At 38.0% G+C, this 23,592-nt stretch overlaps 1 long non-coding RNA gene across 1 annotated transcript; it reads right to left on the bottom strand.

The window, feature by feature from the left end:
* Positions 1–1,749: 1,749 nt before the first annotated feature.
* LOC112132748 (uncharacterized) lies at positions 1,750–23,490 on the bottom strand. Its single transcript, XR_002914474.2, has 3 exons — positions 23,410–23,490; positions 15,422–15,568; positions 1,750–2,125 (listed from the first exon to the last, which is right to left on the bottom strand). It is a non-coding gene; the product is annotated as an uncharacterized LOC112132748 (long non-coding RNA).
* Between the last annotated feature and the right edge of the window lie 102 nt (positions 23,491–23,592).

The following is a 23,592-nucleotide window of genomic DNA, read 5'->3' as shown; positions in this document are numbered from 1 at the left end:
GTCCCTGCAATGATTAAACACCAAGGGAAGGCTGCCTTCCCTAGTCCGTGACTGGTGCCGGAGTTTTGGGTCCACGGATAAAATGTGTCTCCTTTGTCTCTACCAGAAAATGAAAGGAATTGAAATTAAAAGAAGGGAGAGATTGAAGTGTGGTGCCAAGATTGAATGGAGAAAGAGGTTGAGGGATAGTGAGGGAGGTTGGAGAAGAGAGTAAAAAGAGGCCGCTTACTGGATTTGAAATTGGTGAGATGTTTCTTGGGCTGGCCGGTCTGAGAACCTGAGGTCGTAGGTGGATCTTTCTCACAGAGCAAAGAACAGGAGGACAGGGGATTGATCTCCCAAGGGAGGTCCCCGGATCCGAGTCATGGCACCAAATTTCATGCACGTCCGTGTGAAGAGACCACCAAACAGGCTTTGTGTGAGCAATAAAGCTTTTAATCACCTGGGTGCAGGTGGGCTGAGTCCGAAAAGAGAGTCAGCAAAGGGAGATAGGGGTGGGGCAGTTTTCTAGGATTTGGGTAGATAAAGGAAAATTACAGTCAAAGGGGGTTGTTCTCTGGTGGGCAGGGGTGGGGGTCACAAGGTACTCAGTGGGGGGAGCTTTTGAGCCAGGATGGGCCAGGAGAAGGAATTTCACAAGACAATGTCATCAGTTAAGGCAGGAACAGGCCATTTTCACTTCTTTTGTGGTGGAATGTCACCAGTTAAGGCAGGAACCGGCCATCTGGATGTGTACGTGCAGGTCACAGGGGATATGCTGGCTTAGCTTGGGCTCAGAGGCCTGACAGGAGACATATATGCAGTTATATTTCATTTATGTCAGAAGTTTCACATGCAAATTATGCTAGTAAACGCTAAAGCCATCATTTCTAACTCATCCCTCAAAAATACACAAATCTCCAAATGTTCTCCAGTACAACAAAAATTGATAATCAATGATGTATTTCCATGTTTCTGTAAACCTGGTTTTTCTATCTGAAAAAAAAAAAAAAAAAAAGAAAAAATGTCAGGTCTCTGGGCCCAAACCTGCATGTATATATCCACATGGCCTGAAGTAACTGAAGAATGACAAAAGAAGTGAAAATGGCCTGTTCCTGCCTTAACTGATGACATTACCTTATGAAATTCCTTCTCCTGGCTCATTCTGGCTCAAAAGCTCCCCCACTGAGCACCTTGTGACCCCCACCCCTGCCAGCCAGAGAACAACCCCCTTTGACTGTAATTTTCCACTACTTACTCAAATCCTATAAAATGGCCCCACCCCTATGTCCCTTCCCTGACTCTCTTTTCAGACTCGGCCCACCTGCCCCCAGGTGAAATAAACAGCCTTGTTGCTCATACAAAGCCTGTTTGGTGGTCTCTTCACACGGACGCGAGTGAAAGAAAGAATATCAGACACCTAACTAAGTTTACAACAATTCTAGTTAAGTGTCTTTTACAAATCCTGGTGACTCACTTAATATCCTGTCTGTAAAGTGAGTGTGGGAGGGTTATTTCAAAGATCAAATGACAAGAAAATTTTGTAGTTTACACAATAAATGACAAGTGTGTGTGTGTGTGTGTGTGTGTATTTCTTCCCAACATGGATAAAAGTTAGAGTTTAATATTGAATTCAAAAATAAGGGGAAAAACAATATATACAATAAAAGTTACATAGAATTTAAAATACCTCTCACACACACAATACAAAAGAATACTATATATTGTTCATAGAGATATATGTGTATACATATATACATACATGTGAGATATTGTGTGAATGTGAAAGGTGGAAGTAAGTTGCAGAAGACTTCAATTTTTTTTTTTTAAATTTGAGACAGAGTCTCACTCTGTCACCCAGGCTGGAGTGCAATGGTGTGGTCTCGGCTCACTGCAACCTCCATCTCCCGGGTTGAAGCGATTCTCCCACCTCAGCCTCCCGAGTAGCTGGGACTACAGGCACGTGCCACCACACTCGGCTCATTTTTGTATTTTTAGTAGAGACAGGGTTTCACTATGTTGGCCAGGCTGGTCTCGAACTCCTGACTTCGTGATCCGCATGCCTTGGCCTCCCAAAGTGCTGGGATTACAGGAGTGAGCCACCACACCCAGCCCAGAAGACTTCAATTTTAAGTAGAAGGTGTTCCTTTAAAAAAAAATGGCAGAATGTTAATAGATACTAATACTGGGTGTGAGAACTCAGAAATTATTCTTTGTATGTGTTTGTGTTTTTTAAACTCCATTTTTATATACCCAGAAACACATATACACACATAAAGTATTAGAAAACAGACATTCTAGTGGTATACAAACTGCAAAAAATGTTACATAAACATTCTGTAATAATATTCTAAGATATTATAACTTTTAATCTTGAGGTTTAAGCTATGTTCAAGCTCTTTATACATTCCCTTATGATAAATAACAAAGAATAACAAACACCCTGAGTCAACAATTGGTAAATGAAAAGTATTGTCTCACAAATCAAAACCACAATGAGATACTGTCTCACAGTCAGAATGACTATTATTAAACAGTCAAAAACAACAGATGCTGGGCCGGGCACGGTGGCTCACACCTGTAATCCCAGTACTTTGGGAGGCCGAGACGGGCGCATCACGAGGTCAGGAGATGGAGACCATCCTGGCTCACACGGTGAAACCCTGTCTCTACTAAAAATACAAAAAAAAAATTAAATGGGCTTGGTGGCGGGCGCCTGTAGTCCCAGCTATTCAGGAGGCTGAGGCAGGAGATTGGCGTGAACCCAGGAGGCAGAGCTTGCAGTGGGCCGAGATTGTGCCACTGCACTCCAGCCAGGACGACAGAGCAAGACTCTGTCTCAAAAAATAAAAACAGATGGTGGCGAGGCTGTGGGGAAATGGGAATGCTTATATACTCTTGATGGGAAAATAAATTAGCTCAGCCACTGTGGAAAGCAGTTTGAAAATTTCTGAAAGAACTCAGAATTAACATTTAATCCAGCAATCACATTGCTAGGTATATATCAAAAAGAAAACAAATTATTTTACCAAAAAGACACGTGCACTTGTGTGTTCATTGCAGCACTATTCACAATAGCAATGACACGGAATCAACCTACGTGCCCATCAACAGTGAATTGAATAAAGAAAATATAGTACATATATACTATGGAATACTATGCAGCCATAAAAAAAGAACAAAATTATGTTCTTTGCATCAACATGGATGCAGCCGGAGTCCATTATCCTAAGTGATTTAATGAAGCAATGAAAAACCAAATACTGTATGTTCTCTTTTATAAGTGGGAGCTGAACATTGAGTATTGTGGACATAAAGATGGCAACAATAGTGGACAACTAGAAGGAGAAAGGAGTAAGGGAGCAAGGGTTGAAAAGTGAACTATTAGGTACTATGGGTGATGGGATCAATCATACCCCAAACCTCAGCATCATGCAACATACTCAGGTAACAAACCTGCACGTGTACCCCCTGAATCTAAAGTAAAAGTTGAAATTATAAAGAAAAGAGAAATATTTTCTTTTAATTACAAAGTGTAACATATAGCCTTTAATTTCATCAAGTCTGAGTCTGAACCATGTAAATATTAGTCCAAATTTCTGAGCTTGGGCTCTATTTTTTAGAGCTCATTCTGAGCTCAAATAAGTGAAAACATTTCAAAATTTAAATAGGATTTTTTTTTTCTTTTTGGAGTAGTATGTAATTTGTGGAAGATTTATGGAACACGAGTTAAGTTTTTAAAAAATCAAAACTCATAATTCTACTTCCCAAAGATAATCTTTTTCTTCAAATACTTTTTTCCATAAATATGTAGTTGGGATTATTGTTTCATGTATGCATAGGTGTTTTGCTATTACCTCAGTTCTGGCTCAGGTCATCAAATTTTTTGAAAGTGTGTTTTTACTATGATATTGTAGCATTCATTGATACCATTGTTTGTCTTACACTATCTTATTGATGAATGGATTATTTTCAGTTTTTTACTATTATGTGTAACACTCAGCAACATCATTATTTAAAATAAAGTATTTCTATATGCTACTATTTTTTCTTAGATTAAGGTCCTGAGGATCTCCAACTTTTGGATTTTAGAGAGGTAACGTGTTGCCTTTAACCTCTATTAAGTAACATCCTATTCGGAGTCTAGGGAAATGCTTTCCTTAGCAAAATGTATTGATAGTCTCATAAAGTAGAAGCAATACAAACTGTGAGCAGCATCATATGAATTCAAGTCAGTGTTTAGTGGCAAATGAGCTATGAAAAAATCTTTGAACTTTGGAAGTGTGGATGAGGGATTGTGAATCCATACCAATTTATACTCCTTCCCAGAGCAGATGAGAATGATGATTCATAGAATTTTCAGCCAGTATTATTTTTAGATTTTACCAATTTGATAAGCTAAAATAGGAATATTTAAACATTTTAACGTTTAACATTCATTTATATTTTTTTCATTCAGAATCCCTATTATGCCTTTTTTCTTTCACAGTTGAAGCATTTATCTTACTAATTTGTCAGAATTCTTTATATTAATGATAATGATACTGTATAATGTTTTAATACTTTCAAAGTTCATTATTTATATTTAATTTTAATATTTGAAATTTATCTATGTAGCTAAGTATTTAAGTCTCTTATTTTGTAATTTATTCATTTGCTTTTATGTTCAGAAGTGATTTCCCCACTTACAGATCAAGTAGTGACTTTCATTTTTACCTATCCCTTTATAACTACAGATTTTATATTTAACTTCGATTCTAATGAGATTTTATTTGGTATATGTTTAATAAAAGGGAGCAATTTATACTTCAGCTTTCCCTATTACAAGTGGAGCTATTTCAGAGGATCTTTGGAGTTCAATTTTGGGCTATATTGGTATGTGTGTGAACCACAGCCTTCATCTGCTTTGATTTATTATCACTTTGATAGAAAAATAATGTTAAATTAAAAATGTGAAAACAGAGATACAATATTTACGTATGTAAAATCCTTACAATTCATCATTTACACATATTTGTGTATCTTATAAACTCAAATTATACTTTATGTTTTATCTTGATTTGATTCAGCTAAGTACGGGTAATAATAAAAATTCCGATTCTGCTCCAAATGTCAAAAATCATTGCTAATCCTCTCCTTCCAACCTCCACTCTCAAGTTGTTCTTATTTTTGTATTTGTTACTATTAATGTTATTTGACTGAGGTTGGTTTTTGTTGTTGTTGTTTTCAGAATCAAGTGCTACTTGCGCTAATATCCCTGAACCACGTATATAAGTGCAAGCAGCATATTTGGAAGGTGATCCCAGGAAGAACTTTATGGAAAGTGGTGAAATGAGAGAGAGAATGGAAGGAAGCTGGTGAATGTTGTATTATGGAACATGTTAATACTGTAGGCAATCGAGGCTCAGTTATACCAGAGAAATCTCACAGAAAATAGAACACGTCTCATTTATCACAACCAAGGTCTAACTTTGCTCTTCTCTCCATTATCCACACCACATCCTAATTTGGGTTTATAGTACTATTTTCCAAGACAATTGCAGTAACCATCTTGCTGAAAGCTCCTGGTCAAGGGGTCCAGAGTACCTACTTAATATAATTGATGTATATGTCCCAGTTTAATCTTGTAAATGTGCTACTACTTTGTGCAAAAGAGCTTTAACAGATTACCATTCTCTATAAATAAATAGAGCCTAAACCTCGGGAATCATTGACTTCAAAAAATTGCTTTCATCCCTCCTTTCAGGCTATGTCTTACTGCTTCTCATGACATACGTTGCAGGAAAACTGGGCTCCTTTCTGTTTCTCAACTGTGTCCTATATTTCTACACGTGTGCATCATGTCATACTTTTTCTTTCTCTGGAATGCTGTTGTTTCTCTCCTAACTTCATTCTATTGAAATCTCACCTGTCCTACATAGTTCAGCTCAAATATTACCTCTTCCATGAATTTTCTGGCCACTAAGCTAGAATTAGTATAATAGGTTATTTTGAAGTCTCTTATAACACAAGCCACCTTTCTCTTTGAATTGTATTTGTTTCTACGTCCCCTAGATTGTCTTCTTTGAGGAAAGGGTGTGTTATCTGATGAATTCTCCACTGAATTAAGTCACTTGCACATAACAGACACATAAGAGATATATAGTAAATTAATTCAATTATTAAGAATCTTACTAATGATAAAGTGTTATTTTCAAATATGTGAGGAGATGTCAAATAAATGGACTTGAGTTTTTTCTATTGTTCTCCCAAGGGATAATGCAAACAAGTTGACAGAAGTTGCATTGGGCATGCAGGTTAAAAAGGAAGCTTTTCCTGCATTTTTTAGGCTGTATATCAGCTGAGTATTTGTTACATTTCTCTTTACTTCTTTATTTTCTTTACTTATTTTATTCTTATTTATTCATCATTTTTTTCAATTAGTCAGTTGACAATATTGATTTATATTAAGAACGATTCTAGTTGCTAGATACACAGTGGTGAACAAAATATGTGATTTTTACATTCATGGAGCTTACAAAGTATTCGAGGAGAAAGATAAAAATTATACACACACACACACACACACACACACACACACACACACACACACACATATGTAGTGGTCAGTGCCATGAAGGCAAATGACAGTATAATGTGTAATAGACTATGAGACGGATTCAGAATAAAGAGAGCCAGAAAAGTCTCTTTGAGAAAGTAACAATTAGGTTGATACCTGAAGGATAGGAGAAATTTCCAAAAAATGAGAATATAGAAAGGATCTGAGATGGGAAAGATTTGGGCAAGTTTAAAAAAAGGCGAGTTGCCCGGCCAGGCATGGTGGCTCACCCCTGTAATTCCAGCACTTCGGGAGGCCAAGGCAGGCGGATCACGAGGTCAGGAGTTCGAGACCAGCCTGGCTAAAACGATGAAACCCCGTCTCTACTAAAAATACAAAAAAATTAGCCAGGCGTGGTGGCGGGTGCCTGTAGTCCCAGCTACTTGGGAGGCTGAGGCAGGAAAATCACTTGAACCCAGGAGGCGGAGTTTGCAGTGAGCCGAGATCATGCCACTGCACTCCAGCCTGGGTGACAGAGTGAGACTCCGTCTCAAAAAAAAGAGAGTTGTCCAATAGAAATAGAGTAGTAAGTAGGATGAGTTTAACATTGCATAGATCACACATGATCTTGTAGAAAAATGGAAGATTTCATATTTTAGCTCAAGTGCAGTGAAAAATCATTGAAGAATATTAAGCTGGACAATGACATAACCATATTCATATGTAAATTTTTAAAAAATTTCGATTGATCATAGCAAATGGTTTCCTCATAAACCAACAATAATAGTTAATTCAAATATTATTTTTTAAAATTAACCTCTTAAAGATGAAATAACATATATTCATATCTATTAAAATATAATTATTTTAATTGTTTATTAAATATTATGAAGAAACAATAGAATAATTATTTTTGATACATTTCCTAAATTTTAATGTCTTCTTTTTTAACTTCGACCATTATATTACTAATTTTGTTTCCTAGAATATATTTTGTTTTTCAAAGTGGTTTCTTTTATTTTTAATGTTTAATAGATTTATTGAGGTGTAATTTACATACCATAAAGTTCACCCATTTTAAGTGTACAATTTAATATTTTAAAATAAATTTACAGGGTTGTGCAAATATCATCACAAGGGCTTTATATTTTTAACTTTATAAAATTACTGGTAACGTTCTTCCAAACTTTTTAAAAATTAATTAATTAATTTGAAATTATTGATGACTTCAAGGGACTCTTCTCTATAAACTATATTTTTAAGTAAGAAAGTGATCAGTTAACTGATGCTGAGGTTTTTGATAAGTTCATGACAAATTCTACCAAAGAGAAGATATTTTTAATTCTAACTGCCTTTAACATAAAACTATGTACATAATACTATCTAATTATTTTCACATAGTCTCTTTTTGTTTTATTCACATTATATTTCAGCAATATCTAACAACTATTATTTAAGACAACATTTTTCAAATAAGTTAACTATTTTGAATCTTTTGCCATATTAATCCTGTAAAACTGTAGGCTTTCTGTATCTTTTCTGTTCTAGTATACTACATTTTTATATTTCATTTTATTTTTCGGTTAGTTTCAGATTCACAACAAAATTGAGAGGAGGATATGAAGATTTCCCAAACACTCCCTGTCCTCACACAATGCATAGCCTCCCCCATGATCAACATCTCCTACCGAAGTGCCATATTTGTTACAATTGATGGACCTACATTGACATATTGTTATCATCCAAAGTCCATAGTTTACATTTAAGTTCGTTATTGATGTTGTATAGACTATGTTCAGACAAATGTATAATGACACCTGTTCACCATTATAGTATCACAGAGTAATTTCACTGCCTTAAAAACCCTGAGTTCCCCCTAACCCTTGGCAACTACTGGTTGTTGTACTGTTTCCATAGTTTTAATTTTTCCAGAGTTTCACATAGTTAGACTCATACTGTATGTAACCTTTTCAGATTGGTTTCTTTCAATTAACGAGATGCATTTAAGCTTCTATTTTTTGTGACTTTATAACTTTTTTATTTTTGCACCAAATAATATTTCATTGTTTGGATATACCACAGTTTATTTACCTATTCACCTACTGAAGAACATCTTGGTTACTTTGGCAATTAAAAATAAAACTGCTATCAATATTTGTGTACAGGCTTCTGTGTGGACAACAATATTTCAACTTTTTTGGGTTGATATCAAGAAACACAAAAATGTTGAGTCACATGATAAGGGTATGTTTAGTTCTGTCATAAATTGCCAAATTTTGTCCAAAGCAGCTGTACAATTTTGCACTCCTACTAGCAATGAATGAGCGTTCCTGTTGCTCCACTTCTTTGTCACTATTTCGTATTGTCAGTGTTCTGGGTTTTTGCCATTCTAATGGGTGTGTAGTGGTATCTCATTATTTGAATTTGGATTTCCTTGATGACATAAGACATGGAGTATCTTTCCATATGCTTATTTTCTATCTGTATCACTTCTTTGGTGAGATGTCTGTCAAGGTCTTTGGACCATTTTTTAATCACTGTTATTTTTTTTTCTTGTTGCTGAATTTTAAGGTTTTTTAGTTTAGGTTTTTTTTTTTTTTTTTAAGATGGATCTTGCTCTATCACCCAGGCTGGAGTGCAATGACATGATCTCAGCTCTCTGCAACTTCCAGCCCCCAGGTTCAAGTGATTCTCCTGCCTCAGCCTCCTGAGTAGCTGGGATTTCAGGCACGCCCCACCATGCGTGGTTAATTTTTGTATTTTTAGTAGAGACAGGGTTTCACCACGTTGGCCAGGCTGGTCTCAAACTCCTGACCTCAGGTGATCCTCCCACCTTGGTCTCCCAAAGTGCTGGGATAATAGGCATGAACGAATGTGCCTGGCCATTAAGGGTTTTTTTTTAGTACATTTCAGATAACGATTCTTCACAAGATAAGTCTTTTGAAAGTATTTTCTCCCAATGTGGCTTCTTTTTTTATTATCTTGAAAGTGCCTTTCACAGAGCAGAAAAGTTAAATCTTAATAAAGTTAAGTTTATTAATTCTTTTTCCTCATTAATTGTACTGTTGGTGTTGTATTGTAAAAGTTATCACTAAACTCAAGGTCATTTGGATTTTCTTTTATGTTATCTTCTTAAACTTTAATAGTTCCACATTTTACATTTAGGTCTATAATCCGTTTTGAGTTAACTTTTGTGAAGGCTGTAAAGTCTGTGTCTAGATTCATTATTATGTTTTGCATATGATTGTCCAGTTGTTCTAGCACCATTTGTTGAAAAGAATATTTCCTCCATTGTACTGCCTTTGCTCCATTGTCAAAGATGAGTTGACTATATTTATATATATCTATTTCTGGGCTCTCTATTCTGTTCCATGTATTTATTTGCCTATTCTTTTACCAGAACCACACAGTCTTGATTACTGTACCTGCATAGTAAGTATTGACGTTGGGTAGTGGTAGTCCTCCAACTTTGTTCTTCTCCTTTAATATTTTGTTGGCTATCCTGGGTCTTTTGTCTATTTATATAAACTTTTAAATCAGTTTGTCAATATTCACAAAACAACCTGCTGAAAGTTTTATTGGAATTGCTTTAAATTTGTAGATCAAAATGGGAAGAACTGACGTTTTGACACTATTGAGTTTTCTTATCCATGAACATAGACCATCACTCTACCTATTTAATTCTTCTTTGATTTCTTTCAACAGAGTTTTGTAGTTTTCCTCATATAGATTTTGTACATATTTTATTAGGTTTATACCTAAGTATTTCATTTTAGGGACTGCTAATGTAAATGGCATTTTATTTTTAGTTTCAAGTCAACTTGTTCATTGCTAGTATATAGAAAAGCAACTGACTTTTGAATATTAACTTTGGATCCTGCAAACTACTATAATTATCTATTAGTTCCAGGATATTTTTATTAATAGAGATTTTCATTTGTTGTATGGAGAAAAAGTTTCAGGGGACAAGAATAGAAGCTGGGAGACTGGTAAGAAGCTATTGCAGTTTACCAAGTGAGAGATATTGGTTGTTTGTTGTCGAGTAGTGGCCTACATTAGAAAGAATGAAATTAGTTTAGTGAGATACTTTTAAAATTTTCAGTGGACAAGGCTGAGGGATTAGCTATTGAGTATGAGGAAACATAGATCTCAATAATAATTTTAAGGTTTTTTGTTGTTGTTTGAGCAACTAGGTGTATGCTGAGAGATTTAATGATATGGGAAAGACTAAAAAAGAGTAGATGAGATTAAGGGGAGGGGCCCGAAATAAAGACATCTTCTCATTTCTCTAGTGTTCCAATATTAATTTGTTTGATTGACCAGTGGTTCTGTCCTTGTCTTTCCAAGTTTCTTCAACTTGCCTTTTGGATTTAACACTATTGTTCAGAGTCTATCCCTGATCCCTCACTGAATCCCCATTGTGTTTAGATCCATCTTCATACTCTGCTGCTGGATCACAGTTGCTTGATTTGTTTTCTTGGTCATCTTGACCTATAACCTAGAAGTAAATGAGAGTATTCTTCTCCATGGAAATGGAGAAAAACACACCACAAATGCAATGGAAAGTAAAAGCAAAAGCGACTTCTAAACTCTTGTGCAGTTGAACAATATTGATGTTTTCAACTTTGAGCCCTTGATAAATCTTGCATGTTTTCTTTGTCCTCAATAATGTCTTCTTCACAGATCCTGCCTGGAGTTTATGCGGTGTGATGCCTGTATGTGTGGCTTTTCGGAAGCTAAAGTTTTTCAGAGCATGAAGTAGCAGTATCTTATTATTTTTCTAATACATTATAGGCAAATAAAATCAAAGAGCTCTGGTCGAACTCGGAGCAGGGGTTTCAAAAAGTCTCAGAGACTCTGAAGAACATCTAAGGATCCCACATGCAGTTTAACTACGATTTTTGTTAAATCAGCAAGGAAGAGTTTTAAATCTCAATCTTGATAAGGTTATTCTTAAAAAAAAAAAAAAAAAAAAAAGAGCTTTATCTACAAAAACACGATTTTTTTCTAGTTCGGCCACCGATCACTATAACATTGTATGTTAATCACTTTCTAACTTAGGCTTCAGTGTCTTCATCTGAATCAGGAATCTGGACTAGAGGAACTTAAAAGATTCTCTCAGCCTGGAGCATCCAATGAGCTTAAGCATTCAAGATTATCTCTTATCTCTGTATAATTTCCATGCTCATCATGAGCTCTTCAACTTTCTTTTGGAATAGTAGGTCAGTGTGTGGTTGTAGGGCAAAGGGAAGGTAATAGGAAGTTTGGACAAGTATGATAGTAGGAGACTGTGTGATTTGCCTAACCACTATTGGAAAGCTAGTCACTGAGCCTCATTCGCTGATTTAGTTCTAGATTCATTGTGAGATTTGGGATAAAGCATATCCTGAGGTCATAGTCTGTTTCATTATTAGGAAAATCTGAGTTTTAATCTCTAATCATGGGGAAAAAACAGAGACTTTGAATAAATACATAATCTGGCCACATTGTTCTATTCTTAAAATGTCAGATCAGAGGCCCTCCTACAAGAAATGTCACTGAAAAAAAAAGTGAATGCATAAAAATTTTATCTCTGAATTTTAAGGTCCTTATCAGAAAGCCTTGGTCAATTACAGCATAATCTTCCAAGAGAAGGGTCATAAGTTTTGCCAATGAACATGAGGTAGCAAGTGTAATACAAGGGTAAACTCCTATTTTCAACTGTTCTTTTCTGTTATCTTGCAATAATAGAGAAGCAGATCCCTGGAGAATTTCAAATTTTGTGTAACAGAATCTGAGGTCTGGCAGTCTTTCAGATGCAGAGTTCAGTAACTGTTTTCTAGTGAATATATCAGGAATGGAGTAAGGAAAAAAATAGAGAAAAGAAAGATATTTAATAGCAACTCTTTCATATATCCCAACATTTGAGATTCATACAATTATTTCTCAAAGTGTGGGAAAACTCTGGAGTACAGAGAATGTCTCTAGAAAGATAAATGGATTGCTTTAATAAAATTGTTTTCCTACTAGCTCAAGTTTTTAATAATGATGGAAATGTGAGGAGTACATTATTTTGAAGTGTAGAGTCCCAGGGTATAGGTAAGCAGATTGTCATTGGTTTACTAACGGCAGTCCCAGGGGGCAAGCAAGATTTTGAATTTCTCCTGCTTTGCAACACAACCCAAAGCCTTTATATAGGAAATGCCCAGAAGCCAGACCAGGTGGTGAGACAACAGCTGTATCACTATCATTTTACACATGTGAAAGGGCTTTGAAAATGATCAAGGGCTATAAAAATTAAAGTAATATTATATTTTAAAAATCAGTGATTATTATTACATATGAAATGATTATTCATTAATCAAAAGAAAGGTCTCTGAACATTTAGAAGATTGGCTTCAATTACTGTTATTTTTAATAAGGGTAATTATTTATCTTTTGAAGTTTACTCGAATTCAGGAAACATTTAAATGTCACCTGGAGTTGATTTTGGAAAATGAATTTAAAAAGGCTCTTCTTTGGTAAAAAAAGAAAAACAATCAGTTTTGGTTATAAAATAACATAAGAAATTTCTCCACAAGTCCTTCCCAAAGCATTGGTATCATCAATGAGATCAGCATATGTAACACCAAGGTGTCTACTTTGAAGGAAATTAATTATAATTTATTTGATATTTATTTTAACAAATCAACGTATAATTTGATTTTATGTGATAGAACCTGAGGGCTGGCAGTCTTCCAGAAGTAGAATATCAAGTTAGTGACTCATGTTTTCTCATGGGTATATTAGGACTGAAGTGGGAACAAAAATGGATATTTTGTTTATACGACTTGCATCATTGAAAGTAAGGAGTCATCTAAAGCTAGTCCTAGTCCTCTGAACCTAAAAAGGTTTTAAGCATACATATGTATATTTTTATAGTACCTCAAAAGTAGTGATTGAAAGTTTGAAACTGGTTTAGAGTTAAATAAGTTTATTTTAGAATATAAAGTGTCTCTCTCCTTCAGAAATAAACTGGCTCAGTTAGTTTGCTACTTACATTCCGAATTTCTCCAAGGAACAGAGTGACAAGGGGTTCAATCCAATAGGAGAGAGGAGTTAAGATATTGGTTTAACCAATCATTTGTTATTATTTTAGGTGAGCTTCATCATTGCACCTGGGTCTTAGCTTCTCTATTTATCACGTGAAGTGGTAGAACAGAGTAGCTGCAATTCTAGTCATTATTTTCCCTCAGTCCTGGATTATATTCATATTTCTTCTTTCTTATGGATAAAGGTCCAAAGAAGGCGAACATGCATGCTGGACAGACTGAAGTAAGGAGGTTCCCCAGGGAGCTGGGCATATGGATCAACTCTGTATTGCCTAGAATTGTTACTATGCTACGGGCTGGCTCAAAACAATAACAGTAGTCTCTTGCTCTACCGGGTGAGTGCAGCCGAGATTTCTAGGCAAAACCAACAAGCTCTGAGTAAACTGAGACTTTTAATGACCCCAGAGGGAGCTTCGAAATTTGCTTGGGAACCAAAGTTTAACTTTATCCCAGAGACAGATGTAGGAAGAGGGGGAGCAATGCTTTGGGAATCTCTAGGAATGTGATAAAAGTATATATTTTAAATGAAAGAATTAAAGAATATGGAGATCTAGGAGACATCTCAGAGGTCTAGTTTCACATTTTCCATTACTGATGGAGTAAAAGAAGCCCAGAAAGGGACTTGCCTAAGATATCAGACCTAGTTAACAGAAGAAACAGACCGGATCCAAGATACTCTAATTTCCTATCCAGAGTAATTTTATGTGCACATCTCTTTTGAAATATAAATTTATTTTGTTCACTTAACAAAATATTATTTGCTAGAACACAGACACAGTGTTGACATCAAATAGATCTCTTTTTTCCAAGAGGTTAAGAGAATGATGATCACTAGTTTATCCCTTCAAATACATTTCCATATGGGTAATCTGCATATGGTCAGGTACTGCTACCAAGAGGTAATTTGGAAATAAACACAGCAGGATTGGACTGGTGTAGGGACAGCCTGGTTAAAGAAACCACAGACAGACTGGTGAGGTAATCAGGAAGCTGGAATCTATTTTCAGGGTAGCCAAGATGAGTAGTGAAGTCAGACAGAATATAAAATATTCAGGTATGATGAGTGAAGATTTCTCCAGAAGTCACATTGGCAAGTTTTATAAGTTCTGCCAATGTTTTCCTCTGAATGCATTTTTTTTTTTTTTGAGACGGTGTCTTGCTCTGTCACCCAGGCTGGAGTGCAGTGACATGATCTTGGCTCACTGCAACTTCCGCCTCCCAGGTTCAAGTGATTCTCCTTCCTCAGCCTCCTGAGTAGCTGGGACTACAGGCACGCACCACCATGCCTGGCTAATTTTTGCATTTTTAGTAGAGACGGGGTTTCAACATATTGGCCAGGCTGGTCTCAAACTCCTGACCTCGTGATCCACCTGCCTGGCCTCCCAAAGTGCTGGGATTACAGGCGTGAGTCACTGCACCCGGCCTGAATGTATTTTTTAAAATTACTATGAGGAACAAAATAATCAATTTAGTGACATATCTATTTGGTATTTTAGCTTTGATAATTTTATTTTGATCACTAAAACATCAAGCAGTTTTAAATTTCTACAGAGTGAATTCAAGACACCTTTCTTTATTAAGAAAAAAGCAAATCTGTTCTTTTTCCTCTGAGCCTTTTTTTTTGTCCATGTATATATGGGAGAAAAAACATACATGTATATATTTATAAAGTTGACTCTTTATCTAATTACCTTTTGATCTATACTTGATAGTAAATCATGAGTTGTTAATCTTTGTGACTACAAATCATAAAATGTGAGCTACTGATGCTTTATATATATTTAAAGTAAAAACATTACATATTACATCATCTTATTACCTTCAAAGCAATTACCTTAGATTTGCCACAGACGAGGCTGCTAATCAATGAGATGCTGAGATTTCTGAGGCCAGAGGTAAGGAAGGATTGTGCATTTCCTTGAGACTTGGAGAGGCCTTGTCCTCCATCTGGCTGGGGTGGGCTGCTAGTACCCATCAGTCACTAAAGAAGAGAACAGAAGAGGGGGCTCAAAAGTCCTGGGGGCAAGCACATGTAGATGCTATTCAGAGAAGCAGGGATGCAAGATTAGGTGGGAAAACTTGGTGCCAGCATGCAGGATACCACAGGTTACATGATGCATAATGTAGATGTGGGGAAATGGTGATAAGGGTGGGCAAAGCAGCCTAGAATCATTAGAGTGGTGGATACCCAGCAGTACAAATCAGAGGGTCTTAGTAGCTGAGGCTTTATTGTCCTAGTATTTGGCTCTTTTAGTTTCCCCGTGATCCTACCAGATGATGAGTTTGGAGGCTACCAGAAGTCTGAAGAAATTGACTAGAACAAAGCCTCCTGTTTGCAGGCGCTGAAACGAATTCCTGTCTGGAGGTCCTCACAAGAGAAGGAAGATATCTCCAGTAAAGTGAGCTCTGGATTCAGATTCAACTCTCTACTGCGTAACTTATTTTTTTTCTGTGGACTTAAAATATTTTTTGAAATCCACAAAAAAATCATAAATTAGGCAGTAAAGACAAATATCTTTACAAATGTCTTCATTCATAAAGTTTGTATAATATTGTATCCTTTAATTTCTCCGTCTCTAAACCTCAGGGCTCAAATAAAATCACAAAAATGTTTCCAGTTTAGAATCCTCAATTAGTATGAGTTGAACCTGAACAAAGATGAAAGTTTAATGCTAGACGGGAACTTAATGTAAATTTTCTATCAGTCAACTAACATTTTTGTATTCCTTCCTGCACTTTTTATATTTGGCTTTCCATCTAGATCCCCGACAAAATGTAAAAACTGCAGCAGCCTACATTTTTCTGAAAATGGGAAGAAGATATGATTCACAATTGAAGTGTGCGTCTCCATCCTTTTCCCATGAAGCCGAGACCAGAGAGATGAGCACATCAATAGCTCTGTTGTAGCCAGAACACGCCTCAGTGCACTGTGTCAGCTCAGGGGCCCTGTCAGAAGCACGGCAGGCCAGATCCAGAAGGAAGGTCCTAGCAACTGGTCAGAACATTTTAGTGGACCAGACTTAGGGGTATATAGGCAGAAAGCAACAAGATGAAATGCAGATGTCCAATAGCAAAGCAGTCAGTATTCGGGTGGCTTTAAAGGGAGACAGGAAGATGCCATACCAGAGAGATGAAGCTCATACCCAAGGAGTTTGATAGCAAGAGCTAGGTGCTGGTCCAGGCAGGTTAGTGGCATTACTGATATCTAACAGCTATAAATAAAAGGGACTTAGGTTTAGGAACAATTTCAGGTAGAGCCAGAAGGAGTAAGGCAAGGGACCCATTTCAGAGGAAATAGGGTGATAATTATTGAGATTAAGTCGAATGTTGAAGGAAGCCCTCATTTTTCTTAAATATCTCAATGAGGAAATTTCTACAGTAATACTTCATACTTGTCTAGCTTGGCCTGGGAGTAGGCAGGTAAGTTTGATTTGAGGGTGTGGTTGGCTGAAGAAATAAAAAGACCATTTACTAAAGATTAAAACCCATGTTCTTCAGAACTGCTTATTCAGCAATAAAGGTAATATATTTGGGTAATTATCTCAAGTGATTCCAAATTTGAAGTTGGGAAAAGATAAGTCATTAATGATCAACCCTAACATACCTAAACAGGAAAATACAAGGGATCAGTTTCTAAACCAGTGTTCCAAGTTAGAGTAGGCCACTAGGAGAACAGTGGTGTCTACTTTGCCATGGGACAAAGCCTCCTGGAACTACAGAATGACCAGAGCCAGACTCAGTTCCTAGAGCCTGCAACAGAGACGCTTCTGAAATGAGATATCAGGGAGCCCTTGTAAGGAAGAGTGCAGGGATGGAAATGGGAAGAGGGTCTCGGGACAGGGAGGGCATAAGGGTTATCTCAGGATGACAGATCATCCCATGCATACAGAATATTCTTCTCTTCCAGAATTTCTGATGCGTAAGGTTTTTCTTTGCACCCATGAACAGTGTTCTGGCATCCCTTGTGCGGAAATGAATTAAGATCTATTTACTTCTGTTGTCTTGAGTGTTCCTATACACATTATATCGTCTATCAAGCTGAGTTCAAAGTTGTATTCAGCTTCTGTCCAATACATATGGCTTTACACACATGCACACACACACACACACACTTTGTCTATATTTATTCTGCAAAATAATTTTATGAGTCTGGGACTCTAGCTGAATGAGGATTATAAAACAAAGTTGGTGATTGAAGCAGAAATGTGGTCTGTATAAGTTGAACCAAGGCAGAATTTTGACAGAAGCTATGAAGGTATTCTAGGCCTAGAAGGAAGCACTGAGAAGCAGTGAGAAAAGCACTAAATAAGCTTTAGTCTTGGCTCTGTCAGTTTCAAACTACTGCATTAGGCAAGTCATTTCTCTTTTATAAGCCTCAGTTATTTCAACGGGAGATGTCTTACTCAAAGAGATCCTTGAAGGTTATATAACTTAATGTTTGTGAAAATAATTGGTAAAATGCTAAACACATAGGATATACCCAGTAATCCGGATTTCAATCTGAATTGTGTTTTTAGCTTCAATTGTTTGGGAATACTTAGCATCGTTATTATCTATTTATTTACTTATTTATTTATTTTGAGATGGAGTTCCACTCTTTTCACCCAGGCTGGAGTGCAGTGGCATGATCTCAGCTCACTGCAACCTCTGCCTCCCGGGTTCAAATGATTCTTCTGCCTCAGCGTCCCGAGTAGCTGTGATTACAGGCGGGGGCCACCACGCTTGGCTAAATTTTGTATTTTTAGCAGAGACGGGGTTTCATCATGTTGGCCAGGCTGGTCTCGAACTCCTGACTTCTGGTGATCCACCCACTTTGGCCTCCCATAGTGCTGGGATTACAGGTGTGAGCCACTGTGCCTGGCCAGCATTATTTTTTCACTTCTTTGTAGTTGTTGTTCAACTAAATGTCAGTCTTCCAAGGAATGAAGTTAGAATGTCTCCATAACATGAGTGTGAGGACAGAGTGTTTGCGTGTTTTGTTTGATTTGGAATTTTAAAGCTCAACTGAGAATTAAGGTAAGCACAAGGATGGCTCTATTAAAGAAACTGGAAAGGAACAGACGGTCCTGGAATGTGGCAGCTCCTGTTTGATTTTAAATGTAAGTTAAATATTAATTTTTCTTAAAAAAAATTCTCTTTCTCCAGGGAGGGCTTTCTCTCTCACTCTCTTACGTTGACAGATTGTTGGTGGCTTGCCTTTCACACTAACTTATTTGGAGGAAAAAAAAGTCTTCAGATGATTCTATTTGCGTAAGAAAAAATTATCTCCAAAACAACTCCCTTGTCACCAGCATCAACAGCAGCTGAACAACGAGTTGGGTTGTTGCACAGTGAGAATTACTCCTTTCATTTCAAAGGAATCAAAGATGTTTGGGGCAAGCAAGAGCCCTGGTTACACGTGATCAAAATAAACTAGTATCAGATTTGCTTTTGGAAAGTGTTAAGTCTACTGCTGAAGTCCGAGTACACTTTTATTGTTCCAAAAATATTTACTAGAATGGAGAAAAGTTGGTTTTTAAAAACTAAGCTGATTTGGAGAAAATAAGAAGCACTTAAAAATCTCTTCTGAATTCCTACTTGCTAACGGTTCCCTAAAGCAAGACGGTGCAATTATGCTGTTGACTTGTAAACAGAAGTCAAAAGGAAATTCAAGCTCTGTTAAGACTCATTCCAAATATAATAAAAAGGGTTCTCTCGCCCAGAATGTCTTTTAATGTTTTTGGATGGATTCTCTCGCGCTCCGGCTATTCTTTGATTTTGTAAAGAATAGGAACAAAAGCAAAATTTCAGTCTCCCAGTTCATACCTATCTTAGTAGAAATGTCAACATTTTATGTTCCAATGTCATCTTTTCTCAAATCGTATTTCTTTCTTTCTTACTGTCATGTGCTTTTTTCTTTTGCTTTTTAAAAAAGAATTTACAAAACTACTGTCACCCACTGCCCCATGACATCTAGCATATATGTTTTATATTTTGCTATATCAAATTAAGCATTGTACTCCTGCTACTGCCTACCTGTAGGTCTAAGTATCCTCATTTTTAAATTAAGGGAATTAGATGAGCTTTGCAGTGCTCAAACTATGCTATATCCCTCAGGCTTGGCACCTCTGACACATTACACTGAATAATTATTTCCTGTAGGTAGCTGTCTTGTGTATTGCAGGATGGTCAACACCATCCCTGGTTCTACCCACTAGACACCAACAGTATGAATGCTCCCACCTACCACGCCCCAGATCGGACAACCAAAAATACCTCCAGATATTGTGAAATGTCTTCTGGGGAGTACAATCACTCTCAATTGAGAACCGCTGCTCTAACTAAAGCTGTGATTCTTAAACTTTGGTTAGTATCTGCATCTCCTGAGAAACTAGTAAAAATATAAAGGCCCAGACTAGATTCTAGTTCAAAAATCCAAGGTCTCCACGATTTTACTAGCTTTTTAACAACACAACAAAGTTTTAGAACCATTGTTCATAAGAAATCAGATAATAAAGTATGGCCAGCACATCATCAAGGAACAAGTTAGAAATGCAAATTTGAAAGCTCCACCCCAGGTTTAGTGAATCCAGAACTCTGAGATAGAAGTCAGTTAATTATGTAAGAAAAAGCACATTCTTGGCACACTCTGCAAGAAGTTCAGGAGTGTAAGAGACTCATGGATGAATGTCTGTTCCAACATTGAGTAAGTACCACTGGGATAGCATGACCTGGAATCAGCTTCTTTGCACTGCATGGCTCTTATTACCATAGGGTCAGGAACTTTTTGTCCTGATCCAGCCTTAAAAAGCAGATCAGATTGGCTTTCCTGGGAGGGAATATCTGGGGGATTACACAAAACCCTACCTATTCCCCAAACCCTACCTACTCATGAATTCTACACAGCACCTGGAACCCCAACTCATAGACTTATTCTCTGGGCTGTGGCATTAGCTGTAGACCTGTGGTTCTCAACCTTGGCTTCATATTATAATCATCTGGTAAACTTCTAAAAATCCCATTTGCTCAGGTCATATCCCAGACCAATAAATCAGAATCTTTCAGAGCAGGAGCCAGACAACACTTCTTAGGTGATTCTAACGTTCAAGCAAATTTGAGTTGTCAATGAATAGTTTCTCTCAAGTCAGGCAGAGATTGTAGGTAAGGTAGTAATACAAGGTGTATTACTTACTACTTGTAGTAAGATATAAGAAATAAGGTAGTAGGACATGCAAAAGGCTTGAAAGAACATGGCCAATTTGGGAATCAGTAGGATGTGGTTGCAGTCTGTAGGCTACTGACTGTGTGCTAATGCCAATTCTTTCCCTAAGTCTTTTTAGATCCTTCTAGCCAGAAGCTTTCTTTGTAACCTCTGTGTTCCCAGAGATCTATCTTTATTCTTTTTTCTTTTCTGTTTTTCTTTTTTTTTTCTTTTTGTTTTTTGAGACAGAGTCTCACTCTGTGGCCCAGGCTGGAGTACAATGGCGCGATCTCGGCTCACTGCAACCTCTAACTCCCGGGTTCAAGTGATTCTCCTGCCTCAGCCTCCTGAGTAGCTGGGATTAAATGTGCCCGATACCACGCCCAGTTGATTTTTGTATTTTCAGTAGAGACGGGGTTTCACCATGTTGGCCAGGCTGGTCTCCAACTCCTGAGCTCAGGTGATCCGCCTGCCTTGGCCTCCCAAAGTGCTGGAATTCAAGTGTGAGCCACCGCGCCCGGCCAACACTTTCAATCTTATCTAACACGTACCACATTCTACCTTGTATTACAGCTCTATACATCATATATATCAAATTTGTTTCCTGTACAGTACTGTGAGCTTTCCAGAGATAAGAATCCTGACTTACACATCTTCTCTTTCACCTAGAATATTTACTTTAAGAGTAGGCATCAAAAAATGTTAATTTAATTGAAATATATTAAATGATGTAGAAATGTCACCAAATGTACAAATAGAATGTAGCAAGGTATCCTGGCACTTTGCCCTCAGTCCCACAGCAGGAGTTCCTATCCTGATGTGCTTCAAAACCTTCCACAAGTGGACTGATAACCCTGGACTAGACTCCAAAATCTTTATCTGAAAACAGAGACAATCTCTAGAGAAAAAGTCTGGGCAGATGACTGATGTGCTAATTCTGGAACACTGACCATCCAAGGCATTCAATATACATTCAGCTCCAAACTGGAGCTTTTTCATCAGTGATATGAGCCGAATTAGTAACGTTTGGTGGGAAAAAAAAAAAAAAAAAAGAGCATGATTCATCAGTGTCTCTTGGAATTACACAGCCAGGGCTGTTCACGGCCTGAGTGGTCAAACCTAACAAAATGAATGAAGGAATCAGCATGAATCTCTGGCAAGCCCCTCAGCGTAGTGGTGATTCCACATAAAAGCCTTCTTCGGAAAAATCATGGCAGCTAGATACATGCATGAGTCTTTTTCCCATTGCCTGTCCCTCTGCTCACCATTGCAGGGGCTGAAAGACTGATGAGATTCTCACAGGCGCTAGAAGACGGCAGAAATGCCTCCAGGAGGCAGGCTGGGATCCAAGGTCCAACCAATACTCTTGTGAGAGTGTGAAGCCAAGGTACACGAAAGAGGGGAACACCTTCGCTAAGAATGTATTTGTGACAGAGGAGAAGGGGAGGAACAGGAAGCCTCCAGCTAGTCGTTTGGAATCTGGCAACCATTTCTGTCAGCTTTCCCATTCCTAGATTGATGCACATTGCTTAATTCCTTAAGGTAAGGGATATACTAAATTGCCTCTTTGTTCAACTCTTAGAATAAGAATTTCCCTCTCCCCTCCCGTCCCGTCCCCTCCCCTCTCCTCCTCTCCTCTCTTTTCTTTTTCTTTGTTTTTTTTTTGAGACGGACTCTGTCACCCAGACTGCATGATCTCAGCTCACTGCAACCTTCACCTCCCAGGTTCAAGCAATTCTCCTGCCTCAGCCTCCTGAGTAGCTGGGACTGCAGGCATGCGCCACCACGCCCAGCTTTTTTTTGAATTTTTGGTAGAGACGGGGTTTTGCCATGGTGGCCCGGCTGGTCTCGAACTCCTGACCTCAGGTGATCCACCCGTCTTGGCCTCCCAAAGTGCTGGGATTACAGGGGTGAGCCACTGCACCTGGCCCACAGCAAGAATTTATTTCTGAATAGCATTTTACGTGTTAGGCGTCTGGCTGTTTAAGAGATGAGGAAACTGAGGCCCTCAGTTGTCAAGGTCACACAGCTGGTAAACGGAGGGAGCCAGAACGCGAGTACAGCTCCTCCTGCCTCCAAAGGTTCTCTGGGCCCTGTAAAACCACGGGCTGCACAGGAAAGGCAGGCTATATATTGTTCTTCTCCTGGCCCAGCGCCCTGATCCAATGCCCGGACACACATCCACACCAAGTTGGACGAAAAGGTAAGGGAGAAACCTTCCCCAAGAGAAGGAGCAGTAAGCTTTGATTCTAAAGGCCCTGGGTTGGGTCCGTCCTTTGCCACTTCTCAGCTCTATGCATTTAGGCAAATCACTTATCTTCTTAAACCTCCGCATCTGGGCCTACAGGGCCTCTATGGGTTTTTTTTATGTTTATTTATTTATTTATTTTTTTAACTTTAAGTTCCGGGATACATGTGCAGAATGTGCAGATTTGTTGCGTAGGTACACATGGCATCTATGGTTTTATTCAGTCTGAAATGGCGCTCCAGGCTTCATTAGAAGGTGAAGCACTCTGCAAACTGCGAGGCCATACACAGATTCCAGAATATGATTAAGGCCCTAATCTTGCTGAGCTGGATTTTCTTTATTTCCCAAAAAGAAGACTAACACTATCCACTTGTACAACTAGAAGGGAGCTCACGTGTAAAGCGCCTCGTCCCCGGCTGGCCTCAAGCGGCGCTAGCTCTCTGGCTGGCGTTGGAGTGTGCCGCCCCCGGCAGCCCCGCCGCTGCAGCGGGGAGCCTGGGAGAGCGGCTCTCGGAGTCTCAGGCAGCAGGAGGAGCGTGTGAGCTGTGGGCGTCCCTTTAAGAGCGGCTGGCCAGGC

Source organism: Pongo abelii, chromosome 2 (genome assembly GCF_028885655.2).
Source record: "Pongo abelii isolate AG06213 chromosome 2, NHGRI_mPonAbe1-v2.0_pri, whole genome shotgun sequence".
NCBI classification, from domain to species: Eukaryota; Metazoa; Chordata; class Mammalia; order Primates; family Hominidae; genus Pongo; species Pongo abelii.
Note: the sequence above shows the minus strand (reverse complement) of the source record. Positions and strands in the feature narration are given on the sequence as shown.